The sequence below is a fragment of the Marmota marmota genome, unplaced genomic scaffold (assembly GCF_001458135.2).
Source record: "Marmota marmota marmota unplaced genomic scaffold, marMar, whole genome shotgun sequence".
NCBI classification, from domain to species: Eukaryota; Metazoa; Chordata; class Mammalia; order Rodentia; family Sciuridae; genus Marmota; species Marmota marmota.
Genome location: NW_026000082.1, coordinates 22,687,229 through 22,700,862, shown reverse-complemented (window position 1 = coordinate 22,700,862; position 13,634 = coordinate 22,687,229). Strand labels below are relative to the sequence as shown.

General features: G+C 42.4%; 1 protein-coding gene and 1 pseudogene across 2 annotated transcripts in view; both read right to left on the bottom strand.

The window, feature by feature from the left end:
• Hivep3 (HIVEP zinc finger 3) overlaps window positions 1–13,300 on the bottom strand; it is a 458,107-nt gene extending 444,807 nt beyond the window's left edge. For both annotated transcript variants that reach the window (XM_048815629.1, XM_015485179.2), the window contains exon 1: window positions 13,067–13,300. The gene's annotated coding sequence lies outside the window, so the exon portion shown is untranslated. The remainder of the gene's footprint in view (window positions 1–13,066) is intronic.
• Window positions 36–13,054, bottom strand: LOC125620419 (annotated as a pseudogene).
• Window positions 13,301–13,634: the final 334 nt, after the last annotated feature.

Here is a 13,634-nt window from a genome sequence, read left to right as displayed (position 1 = left end):
ATGTGTGTGTATATATATATATATATATATATATATATATATATATATGGCATTTTTTTAAATGGCCCAGATTTGTCATAAATTTTTCCCTATTTCCTACAACCTCCTAATAAGACTAAAAAGTCCTTTGTGAAAAGGTCTCTGTTTCATATTTCCATGTATTCTTCTCAGAACCCACCCAATCCTAAAACCATAGTTTCTACACTGAATAAATATTTTTTAACAACTGCCTGATTAAAGCTACCATCCCTATTTCTTTTTTTCCTCTGTAAGAAATGAATAGTAACATAAGAGAAAGCAAAAAAAAATAAAGATTTTATGATGTGGATTCTTCCCTGTAGATGTGTAGCCATCGTTTGGGAATAATTATAAGCACTTAGCACATAGTACCCTGAATGCTGGAGCTTTGGTTTTAGGCACTGTGGAAGTTAAAACAGACATCCTCTGTGTCCCTGTAAAGCTCATGAATTTCTTAACTTATTATTCCATTCTTTTCATAGTAGCTTTGGATCAAAACAGATCCTTAATTTTAACATAATCAAATTTTCAATCCTTTCTTTAGTGAAAGCTAATGTTTTTGCATATTATTTAAGAATCCTTCCCTATGCAAAGATCACAAGAGATATATCTAATTATTCAAAACTTTTCTAGTGTTTCTTTTCCTAATTAAGTTTTTCAATCCCTTTGAAATTGATTTTCATGTCTTATGTAAAGTGAAATTCAAATTATATATTTTTTTTCATATGCATACCCATCAGCCTCAGTATCATTTACTGGAAAGTTCACTCTTTATCTTAGTGTCCCTTTTGCAACACACCAACAGTTCAGAAATGTGAAGTAGTTTCCAGGTTTTCTATTTGTTCTATTGGACTATGCGTTTATCCTTGAATCAATACCATGTTGTCATTACTACAACAGCAATACCCATACAGAAAGTCCTCTGACCTAGTTCTTCTTTAAAATGTCTTATCTGTTCTCATTTAACATAGCTATGATCAATGTTATTTCTACTTCTCTTGGTAGTTTGTTTTTGGGTTTTGGGGTGTGTGTGTGTGTGTGTGTGTGTGTGAGTGCGTGTGTGCTTTTCCTCCTAAGTATGCTCCTGGACTTGATCCATTGCTGCAAGAGTCTCAGGGAGCCTTGTATACATATGTGGGTTATTTATTCACCAACGTTAAACCCCAGGATAGAAGATGTGAGGAACAGGACTCCTTCCTCGATGGCATGTGTTGATTTCAGAGGCAGAGGTGGTCAATTCGGAGAACAATGGAATTTTCCTGGGAACTGGGCTGTAATGAGAGGTACCAGCCATGATTATAACCCACCATCTCTTCCCCAATCCTTTCCTTTCAGTTTCTGAAGATAAGGCAGAAAACAATCTTCTCTGAAGATACTTGATAACAATTCCATAGAACAAAAACACATGCTTTATGTACCACTTTCAGATTTTCTGATCTTAGTTCAGCTGATGGATGAGCTGATTGATGCTTCTGCCCCATATCCCATCTCCTTGAGGAAGCTCACTCTATTCTTGGTAGCATGATGGGCCACAGAGAGGTGGAAAGGGTGCAAGAACCAAGCGAGTGCCTGGAAATACTCCCCTGGAAGGCAATTTTATGAATGAGTTCTTCCAGACAAATGTTACCAAACCTCCCCAGGTGCTCCTCAATCACTGTGTCATCTCTCAGGGGAATGGTCTTATTCTTGACCTCTGCTTGTCCATGTTTCAAGATGAGTTCCTGGATAGCCTTCAGATTTGGAAATCCCCAGGTCACAGAAGGTTTCACTATCCGTAGCATTTTTGGGTTTGGGGGTGACTTTGACAAATACCACTAAACATTTTCTTCAGACAAAGTCTTGCGATGGCCCTCTGCACCAGTAAACTCACCCCATCAACCCTTTGGATGGAACAACAAAGACCAAGGAATGTCTATCGGGCACTTCCAAAGCATGAGGTTTCACTAAGTCATCTGAGGTATACTTTGTCACATTGCTGCCACTGGGAATCATGTAGATGATTCCATGTCACTTAAACCTGAACTCTTAGCCTTTCCTCTGCTTCTCTGCCAAAAGCACCTGCTTTGTCTGGGCAGCTCCGAGGGCCTGATAAGCTTTCCTCTTTTTCAAGAGATTTTTCTGGAACCAAAGAGATCTTTTTTTCCTTGATCTTCCTCCACCATCTTCCCAATGCTGTGATTATTGCTCATAATGAGTTCTTTTTTTGTTGTTATTTTGTTGTTGTTTTTATAGTGTGCTGTTCATTGGTGCAAAAATTTTCAAACTAATATTTTCCTGAGGAAAAGAAATTTTGTATTCCTAACAATGCTTTAATCATAATGCCTATTTGAGCTAATATTTGGCTTCTTATTTGACAGTATACATTTTTTCCACCCTTTTACTTTCATTCTCTCTGTAACTGTATGTTACAGATGGATCTTCCTCAAGGAGCTAGGCTGTTTACCTACTCTGCTTCCATTCTTTTTGTGTTTTTTCTAGAAATTACAACATATGTTGTTAACCTAGCCTGAAGAGAGTCATTATCTTTACTCTCCTTCCAGGGAACACAAGGACCTTGGAATGCTTTTGATTCCTCTTACCTCATTTCTTTACTCACATGTCATTTTTGTCTTTATTTCAATTCCATATATTTTATCCAATAAGATAATAAAATTTTGTTTTATACTTCATTATTAATCTGCATTACCTACATATTTATTGCTTTTTTAACACCCCTTATTTCTTGTCATCTCTTAGCTTTTCCACCAGGAGTCACTTTTCTTCAGTCTGCAGAATATCAATTAAGGTCGCCTTTAACAGAGGCAGAAACCCTAACGTGGTGAAGCACTCTGATTTTTCAATTATTCTTGAAAGATATTTTTTCTGTGCATAGAATTCCAGGTTGTCAGCTATTTCAGTTATAGACCTTACTATGCTATCTTTCTGGCTTCTGTAGTTAGGGTTAAGAAATATGTAACAACTCTTTCCAACGTAATTTGCCTTTTTAAATTTTTTTCTGGTTGCTGTTAGGATTTTCTCGTTGCCTTTATTGTTTTGAATTCAGGGCTTAATAAATTTTACCAATTCTGGGAAAATCTCAATGCTAATTCCCTTGAATAGTTGCTTCTGCTTGGTTCTTTCTTTCCTCTCCTTTATAAACTCCAACTAAGTACATGTTAGTTGGAATTGTGATGTGGATTCTACCTGTAGATTCTACCTCCATGTCTTTGAACCTCTCTTCCATATTTTCTTTTTTGACTCCTTGTTCAGAATTCTGTATAGTTTCTTATCCCTCTTCATCCACTAATCCCTTTTTGACCTTATCTAATAAGCCATCTAATGGTAAGTTATTGCATTTTTAAATTTTAGTTTTGTATTTTTTATTTTGTAGAAGTTCTGTTTGGTCTTTTTCAAATTTGCCAAGCCACTGAAGATATGTAAGTTTGCCTTTATCTCTAAGAACATAACAAGCATAGTTTTTTGTCTCTATACTTACAACACCTAAAGAATTTGAGTCTTTTATCTGTCCTGTTAATCACTTCTACTCTTTCATCATATTTTATTTTCTTCTGTGCCTTATTATTTCTGATTATACCATTCACCAATCCTAGAAAATTAGGAAAAAGGTAACTTCCTACAAAGACTCACCTTTGATTGTTCCAGGTATCTAGGGTTGATATAGGATACAAAACCAACCTGCAGCTACCTACACCAAGTTCATGGCTTAGGGTTCTCTGAAGTTGAGGTGATTATAAAACCATCAAAATCTGTCAAAAGGCTGACTGCTGACCACAAGTTCGCTTTCCTTTTTATTTGGGTTCTTTTCAAAACCAAGGCAACCTTCTCTGCCTTGGGGTGAGGACACAGTTTTACTTCTGGTTTACTTTTGTCCTGACAAGTTACAGCTCCATATGGAGATGGTCTCCTATGAGACTCTCACCTTGCGCAAGCCATGTACTTTGACTCCTAACCTCCTTGTCCTACAGGGCTGCCAAACCACAGTCTATATTAGGATCAACAAATGTTCTCAGGGCAAAAGCAACTTAGATGTTCTAGTATTTTATCCAGCTCTCTAGGTTCCCAATTGATCACAGATTTTGTCCTCATAGTTCCTTTTTATCTTCTCAGCTTTTAGTGCTTTTAAGGAAATCTAAAATGTTTTCAACCTCAAAAATATATTCAACATTTAAACATTTTCAGTGGAACTTTGGTTCAAAGTTCCTACCACTTTCAGAAACAGAAGTCTAACAATTTTTTTCTTCATAATAATTGAGTGAGCTAAATTTTCCTGGATATCTATTGTATTTGCATGAGATACTCTTGGCAGAACAGGGGACATGCCAAGGATACTTTCAGATGACATATTCTCATAACCCAAAGGCTCTCTTCCCTGCTACCACAGAGATAAAATGCTTCCTACAAATATGGCGGCTCACCTATGTGATGATGCAAATTCTCTTCTTTTACTCTCTGAACCAAACTATATACCCAGCTACACATTCAATTCCTACAATTGTTACAGCAAGGGATATAACTTTTCCACATCAGGGTATACTTCCCACCTTGTAAATATGACTTTTCTGGTACTTTCTAAGAAGGTACTGCTGGGCTCTGTGTATCTCTATTCTACTTCTCTTCACTTTCTACCATGTAGTTTCCACCTGAGCTCATCTACTTAGAACAGTCTTTGCACATATTTTGAAATCTGTGAATTAAATTCATATCCAGCTTTTTCTAAAATTAGAGTTTTCAAAGTTTTTATTTTATTTTTTTCATTTTCCTTGTTGCTTTTGAATGTCTCCCAGGAAGAGAAATGGAAATACAACCCAGTGTAGTAATGTTTGTGCTCAGAGGTTCAAGTCATCCTGACTCCCCTCTTTCTCTCACATCTAATAACCAATACACCCTTTGTCAACTCTACCTTAAGATGTATTCAAACCTCTATCCTACTCAAAGCTACCATTGTATCTTATGTGGACTATTGCACAGCCTCCTAATCAGCATTCTGATTAAGAGAATCAGACTCACCTAGCAGAGTCACCCTCTCTGGGCTGTCTACAAAGCTGGAGAAATGCTGGGAAGCTTTAATTCAAACACAGAACAAGCTTTCATTCACCTTAGCTGCTTTATATACCCACTACACATCCAGTTCCTATTCTCCATACATTTTTTAACACATAAACTAGATCATATCACATGTGCTCAAAATCTTCCAATAGCATCTCACTTCAGAAGCAAATCCTGTCTTCAATACAGCTTGAGACCTTGCAATCCCTTATATCCTCCTCTCCTAATATTTGTTGCATTCCAGCTGCCATATCCTCCTTGTTCTGCACACATGCCAAGCATACTCCCACCACAGGGCCTTTGCAGTTGCTGAATCCTCTGCCTAGAGTGCTCCATCTCTAGGTTTCCTTGTGGCTCACTCCCCATCATTTCATTTCCATCTCTGCTCAAATATTGTTTTATTGAGGGGCCTCCTTGAACGACCTCTCTAACATAGTATCACTGCGTGATATGCCCATTCTCTATCTCTATACTGTTTTATTTTTCTTCTTGATATTTATTACCACTTTGCATATTTTTACATTTTTTTGCACTTTTGTTTGGAGTTGTCCATTTTTCTTCACCAAAATACAAGCCCTAGAAGAACAGCACCTCTGACTGTTTTGATTCACTGATAAACCACAAGCATCTAGGATAGTGCCTGGCATTATGGTAAGCACTCAACAGATATCACTCTGCCAATGCTGTAGATAGAGGAATTTCATTACAGGAAGGACCAGGCAGCTCCTTTCTTTCTGTTGCCCTGTGATCTCTCACCTCTGTGCCACTGGCTTCTTTGTTCACTAAACCACCATCCTAAGGTCACAATTTTCAGCCTGAGTCTACAATCCTTCTTACCTGAAATACCTGATTCAATACCCAAATCCCAAGTCTAGTTAGTCTGTTACGGTCCATCCAGAGTCCAATTAGTCATAGCTAAGGGTTTTAGGGAGGGGAATGTGGGTGTGTCTATCCATACACCTAGCAGAGTCACCCTCTGGGCTGTCTACAAAGCTGGAGAAATGCTGGGAAGCTTTAATTCAAACACAGAACAAGCTTTCTCTAATATATCTTCAACACTGGCAGAAAAAAAATGTACATAACTTCTATTAGATGCCTCTAACTCAAAGGCCTTCAGAGTCCTGGCAGGTAATATAAATGAGTAAGGAGGGCAAGGTGGAAATAATGGCAAACAGGGGAATTCTATGCTACATCCAAAGAGAGAAGCCACTCTACCTAGTTCCAAAGAGGAATGGGGACCCAAGGTTGTTAGATCTTCCGATGGTTCAAGAGAAACCAGAAATCTGTATTTTAGTATAAAATCTCCCACTTTTTAAAAAATGACAACTAACTTGATTTTTTAAAAATTCTATGCAGAACAAATAAAACCCCTCTGCTGACCAAATTTGGCTGGGGGCTCTCAGTGTGCAACTTCTATTTTATACTGTCAGCTCAAAAATAGGACACAGGTAATTTATCACACTCAAAAGCAAAGTTTCCCAGGGGGTTCAGTGGGAAGATTTCATTAGCTGGAGTAACCAGAACTCTCAGTCCCTTTCAAAACCTCCATCTTCTCTACCAATTCTGGTACAAACTCCCACCAACTTTAACCATGAGAAAACATCTGGGCTTTAGAATCAAAAGATCTGTTCAAAAGCCAGTGCTATATCCTAGAATTCTTTACCCTCTCTGAACCTTAGTTTCCTTATCTGCAAAATGGGAATACTAATTCCCATTTTGGAAGAGTGCTAAAGAATAAATGTAAGTAATGCACCTGGCAAGTAATAGAGGCACAGATAGATAATAACTATTATTAACAGTCTAGGATCTGCCTTTACCAAAGAAAATCATGATACATGATAATTCAACAACTGTGATACACAATGTCTATAATAAGCTAATAGCACCTGCACCTCTTTGTAGAAGAAGAGAGTAAAAATGCTTTAATAAGTAGAATAAAGATGGGAAACAGCTCTGTAGGAGCCCAGGTTTTGACACCAAGGTACGTGCTTGTGAACTTAGTCCAGAATGTCTAAGTTTGTAGAAACCAGTACTAATTAAAATTCATAGACATCAATTATCTGATTATTCAAGAACTCTCACAGCTCTTGAAGCCATTTTTCATATGCACATTACAACACGACACTGAGTCAAGTGAAGGCATGCCAGTTCCGCCAAAGGCCTGAAAAAAATGAATCCTGTAGCTCAGGGAGACACACTGGGAAAGAAAGCCAAGTATGTGCAGCAACGCTTTCTCCATGCCAGGTAGACCGCAGGAGCTGAATGGGAGTCCTCCCTCCATTGACAGATGCAGAGAAGAAGCAATCTCTGAAAGGGTGTTTCACCACCTATGGAAAAGCCTGTCCCCTGCCATCCACATGCCCTGTGCCTTTCCAGGAGGAGCAACTCCATGAAGAGCCATGAGGTCTGAGAGAGAATGCGTAGGACACTAGGCCCTGCTCCACACAGTGCACACTTAGAGAGTCACGAGACCAGGTTGGGGCCATCCCAAAGGAAGCACAAGCTGTGCTTTCTCCAGGAGCCAAGAGAACCCTCTAGAGCTGAATCCAGAAATGTGTTTCAGCCAGCAGAGAATGCTCAGTAGGCTTCTCACCCAGGAGGTTTAAAAAGAAAGGAATTCATCTCTGATCAGCTGTACTTTCCCCCCAAGAAGGGCTGAACCTCCGACCCCCATGCCAGATTTGCCTGGTCTAGTCCTATTTCTCAGACCCTCATGGTTCCTATAATCATGCATACCCATTATCAGTTTTCCTCTGGGGAGACCCAAGCACTGGAAAACCACTTACCTCCTTCATTGCCAAGCCTCTCCTAGTAAGCAGGTGATCAGTAATTATTGATGCTATTTCTAGGTTTAAGAAAAGGGAGCTTTGGGACCAGAGGTATGGCTCAGGGAGAAAGAGCTTTCCTAGCATGCACAAGACCCTCGATTTGAGCTCCAGCACTGAAGAAAAAAAAAAAAACAGAAGAAGAGGAAAAGGGAGGCCCAGAAATGGGACAGAGGAGTTGACAATTGCTAAAGATGTGCATGGGGTAAACAGGGATTCAGAATATTTTTTATAAATTTTTGTGTATGTTTAAAATTTTCCATAATGAAAAAAATTGTTAAAGGAAAGTAGGAGGAGGATGCAGATGCAACTTGAAAACAAAACTATGTTGTTCACTCTCTACACTGCGTCTGGACACAGAACAATCTGGGAAGTGCTCTGGCTCTCAGATCCACAGCCTAGAAGGTCATGTGCTCCTGGAGCAGAGATTGTATCTTCTAAGCAACACACTCAATGTCCTCAACAAAATACCTTTGCAAATTTCCCTAAAACTTTTCAAAATTATTCTGGCAGGACCCAGCTTCCCTTCTTGGCCTGTGAACCCTCTGCCTCCACAAATCACCCCTCCAGCCTCTTCCCATTACAAGAGCCTCTACTCCCTGTTCCAAACTACTGTGTTGAGCAATTCAGCCATCAAAACAGTTCCTGGGTGGCAGCCGAATGCCTGGGTTTCAGCAACTTGTTTGAGTTCTCCCTCTGGATGTCAGATGTGAGGATACTTGCTTTCACTTATTTTTGGGGGGGTGAGAGGCAAGGGAACCAGGGATTGAACTCAGGGGCACTTGACCACTAAGCCACATCCCCAGCCCTATTTTGTCTTTTATTTAGAGACAGGGTCTCACTGGGTTGCTTAGTGCTTCGCTTTTGCTGAGGCTGGCTTTGAACTCTCAATCCTTCTGCCTCAGCCTCAAAGTCACTGGGATTACAGGTGTGCGCCGCTGCACCCAACTTTGCTTCCCCTTTCTTGACCCCTTGCTTTCACTTTTAAGGGGTTAGGGAATACTTTGTAGTTTCTCTGCCTTCCTCTTCTCTTCAACCTCAATTTGCTCTTCATCAAATTTTTTTAACCTCAAGTGGAGTTTCACAACTGACCTGTGCATTGTAGGATGGTCAGCAATATCTCTGGTCTCCACCCACTGGATGCCAGTAGCCCATATGCCACTCCCAGTTGTAACAACCAAAAATATCCCCAGGTTTTGCTAAATGTTCCCTGTTGGTGGGGAGGGTCCCTGGTTGAGAACCAGTAGCCTTAAAGATGTTCAAAATATATGACCAAAATTGTCCTGGTTAATAATAATAATAAATTATTATTATTATTCAGTTTATTTCCATATATACCATTGGACAATGTATTTTAACTTATAAATTTGTAAATATGAGTATTTAAGAAATGTTGCATTCTAAACCAGAAATACATAAAGTAACAAGAAAAAAATGAACTTAACATTTGCAAATATGTTTTCTTTGCCTTGGTGGTTTCCTGTGTAAGTCTTATTTGCTTCTCCCAAATGATCCTGTTTTCCAGTCAATGTGGTAATCAAGGCATCTCTCGCTGAGCCCTCTTGGAATACCACACAATCTCAGTTTAAATTGGAAGAAAAGCTTCCAATGCCTTTCTCAGCACTTCCCATGACGCGTGCTGGCTCTCGAGCACATATTTAACAGGGGTCACTGGAGAACAGAATCCCCCAAAAGAGCATTTCTGAGGGGGTGGGGACGGGGGAATGTACTGCCAATGTGTTCTAGTGGTCCAGCTCTGAAACAGTTGCACCCAACTCCTCTGCATAACCCAGTGAAAGTCACACCCTTTTGCATCTGAAACCTTCCATGCCTAGAGCACCTACTTCCAGTTTTGACTTCGAGACATGGGGGTCCAGTGGATGCTCCAATGCAGGCTTCCCCTCTCTCCTCTATCACATCCTGTACCTCTGAGGCTAGAGAAACACCCAATTCCCAACCTGACTAGAAGTTTAATGAGAGGTTAAAGCAGCCAGTGTCAGAGGCTACAACACCCCTGGGGAAATGCTGTTATTTTTCTTCATCAGGCAGAGGGAGTTTCCCACTCTATTTAAATGGACACTCCCCTCTTGAGAAGAAAGGAGATCTGTTTACTGGTCTGCAGAGGCCTTGCATTAGCCGCACTTTATTGCACAGCTTTGGGAAATATGCAGACAAAACTGTCTCTCCTCCCCTCTCCACTGACTTCCCAGTTCCATCAATGGCTCTCCCAAGCCTCCATCCTCTCATACACCCAAGAGATGTGGATCTCTGATGCTGTGGGCAGACAGTCACTGGATGTAGGGGGTTCTGTCATCGGGGGTCTAGTTGCTCCTGGTCTTCTGTAGCTTCCCATTCCCTACCACTGGATACAGTCCCATCTTCTCAGATGCATGGATTTGTGAAGCAGACCAAATGTTTGCCCTTGGAGGTGTCCAAGCAGGAGTAGGATGAACAAAGGTGCCCACTTAAGGGGGCATTTATCCACTGGACAGGTAATGGAGGGAGAAGGAAGAGGGTTTTTAATTACACGACTTAAAGCATCCTTCCATCCCTGATTTGCTGTGATTCTGGGAACTCCTTGGTCTGCGATTCAGGTCCTGCCATCCTCCAACCACAAGCCTCCTGTAAAACGATACTCAAATCTTATGCTGTGCCTTATAGAGGAGGACATTTCATTCTTAGGTGCATCTACTGCTCTCTCCAGTAGACTAGTTAGCTCATTGAATTTAATGACTATTATTCCATCAATGAGGAAATGGGAGGTATGGAGATGAGGCATCTTAATAAAACCATAGATGAGTTGGTGGCAAAGTTAAGTCCAGAAGAAGAACTCCTAACTTGATTCTTGTGATGACACTGCAAAGCACTCTTATGCCCTGATGCAGAATGCAACACTCTACAAACAACAGGTAGAAATAAACACCTACGGAAAGAAGGCAGACCCACACATTGGTTAAGGATATGGACTCTGAAATCAGGTTACCTAGGCTAGGCTCTGGCTGTCATTGGCTTAATTATATGACCTGAGTTAAGCAAGGGGGCTTCAATCTAATTGCCTTAAACACAAGGTAATGACAGTCCCTTCCTTATGGGATGGTTGTGAGAATTAGATAACTTAATAACTGTAAAACACTCTAAATAGTGCCTAGTAGCTAGGGCAGTGGCACATGCCTGTAATCCCAAAGGCTCAGGAGGCCGAGTCAGGAGAATTACAAATTTGAAGCCAGCCTCTGCAACTTAGCAAGGCCCTCAGCAACTCATCGATACCCTGTCTTAAAATTAGAAAATAAAAAAGGGACTGGAGATGTGACTTAGTGGTTAAGCGCTCTTGGGTTCAATCCCTGGTACCAAAAACCAAACAAAAACACTAGTGTGTAGTAGATATGCTAATAAAATATGACATCATTATCATCCTCATAGCTCTACTATAACCCCCAAATATAACAAATACCTTGCTTTAAAAAATACAGCCTAGCAAATCAAAACTGAATCTTGTTATCTTAGAAATTCATCCAAAAAGAAATCAGTATGGAGCAAAAACTCATATGATATTAGTCCAAAAAATATATAAGTGACATAGTGACTGCAACCATTACTACCAGCAGGAATGACCTCATAAAACCTCACAGATCAAAATCATTTTAACACCTACCGCACCAAAGAATTTTTTTTAAATTACCTAGCCTCTAGCAATAATTATCTTAAGTAAAGTGGGCTGCAAATCTGTTAGAGAATTGTTTTTTCTGTGATAATATTTCTAGTAAATTGCAGCTTCTATATTAAAAGTACTGGTGTGGCAGAACTGGCATACTAATAGAAAGATTATTATAGAAAGACTATTAAAATGAATTAGATATTATTAAAGATTCAACACTACAACAGCTCCTGATTACAAAGGATTTCAAGCCTATTGCTTAATGGGCAGATGAAAGTGCTAATTAAGCCCACTCGTAAAGGATGTCCCTAGGCAGGTCTGTAAACCACAGGTAGCAAGAGGTCTTCAAACTAAATGAGGAACCAGTAATGCCTACCCAGTTGGATAAGGTCCTACTGGGAAGATGGGGAGGGAACAGGAAGACCTAAGGTTTTCTGCACTGGAGGGGTAATCTAGTAAAAGTAGACAAGTATTCAAACTTAATTTGAACCGTAGCTTTTTCCCTTAACTGCTTCATCAGCAACACTTGGAATTCCTCCTTTGCTTGAGTGAAGAAAACCAAAGAACCCGCCATAAATTGGAAATCTTCAATAAACAACACAATCAAAGAGAGGCAGAGAAAGCTTTGCCATCACTACTCAAGTCTTCTCAAGCAACCAGACTACACTCTCTTCTCAGGCACCTTGGTTAAAAGCACCTCTCGCTGCAAACACAGCCTAAAGCTCTCAGTGGTTCTTAAAAAGAGTTGCTAGACTACAGGCATCAACCGTGCCGTTTCAGGATCTATTTTGCTTTCCCACCTTGTTAATTAACTAATCAGGGATGGCAAAGCACCTCACAGATATGAAGTGTCAGGAAAATGCTCAGTAATTTCGCCTACCTGGTCTAAATATCAATACTAAATTAAGAAGGGGGAAGGGTGAGAGACTGAGCTGTCCCCAGATTGCTGCAATCCGGGGCTCCCTAATGGAGAAGCGGAGAGACCCGCGTGCCCTGCAGCAGCCTCTAGCCCCAGAGCAGGGCTCTCGGCAGGACTTCTGGAAGAGAAACCTGGACCAGGGCCACCTCAGGGCAAAGGCAACGCGGCTCGCGAGGCGCATCCTCGCTGCTCAGCCTCCATCTCCCCGCATCTCTCGGATGTCAACAAACCCGGACCACAAAGTGAAACTTTCCTGGCCCCAGAGGTCGCGCCGGGTCTCTACCCCTTGCTTGGGAGCAGACAGGTGTGGGGCTGGGGTGGAGACCCCCGCCCCGAGTCCCAGGGATTGTGGAATTGGCCCGGGAGGGGGCTCAGGACCAGCTCCCTATGTCTGATGCAGGAGGGCGGCCGGGTACCCTGGCTGCAAGGCGCGGCACCCTAGATTTGAGGGTGGGGGTGGGGAGGGCTGTTGTCCCGCCCCCCGGGACCGCCCCCGGCGGCAAGGGGAGCCGCGGCGCTGACACAGTCTGGAGGGGGCGCCCGCGCGGCGGACCGATCCCGAGAAGGGGGACGCGATGGCTCGGCAGCCACGGCCGGCCTTACCTGAGCGCCGGGCTGGGACACGGGAGGTGGCTCGGGATGCCTGATGGAGAATGCTGGCAGCAGAGCTGGCAGCCACCAGGGCCACAGCGTGCAAGGAGCCGCGGTAGCGGCGGCGGCGGGCGCGGACTGACAGCCCCAGGCCCCGCCTCCAAGCCGCGGGCCCCGCCCCCTCCGTGGCCTCGCGGCTGGCCCCGCCTCCTCCGCCCACCGCCGGGGTCAAGCTCGGTCCACCGGCGCGGAGGGCGGGGGCGCTCGATTTCGATTGGCCCTAGAGATGTCCGCCCCGCCCACTCCCCGCCCTCTCCTTGGCGGGAAGCAGCGCATGCGCAGTGGCCCGGAGGCGGGAGCCGTTATGCCAAGTGCGGTTGTGCCTGTCCGCGGCCTGAGGTATCCGAGCATCTTTCCTTATTCGGGAGGACTGGGAGCCCCGGGTACCCGGAGGAGCAAGAGTCGGACTCAAGACTTCGTGATGAGCGGTCTTCATTCACCTGTGAACGAATCTGCGGGAGGAAAACCACCCTGAATGGGCCACAGGCTCCAACCAGAGGAAGCCCTAGAAGTATGAACC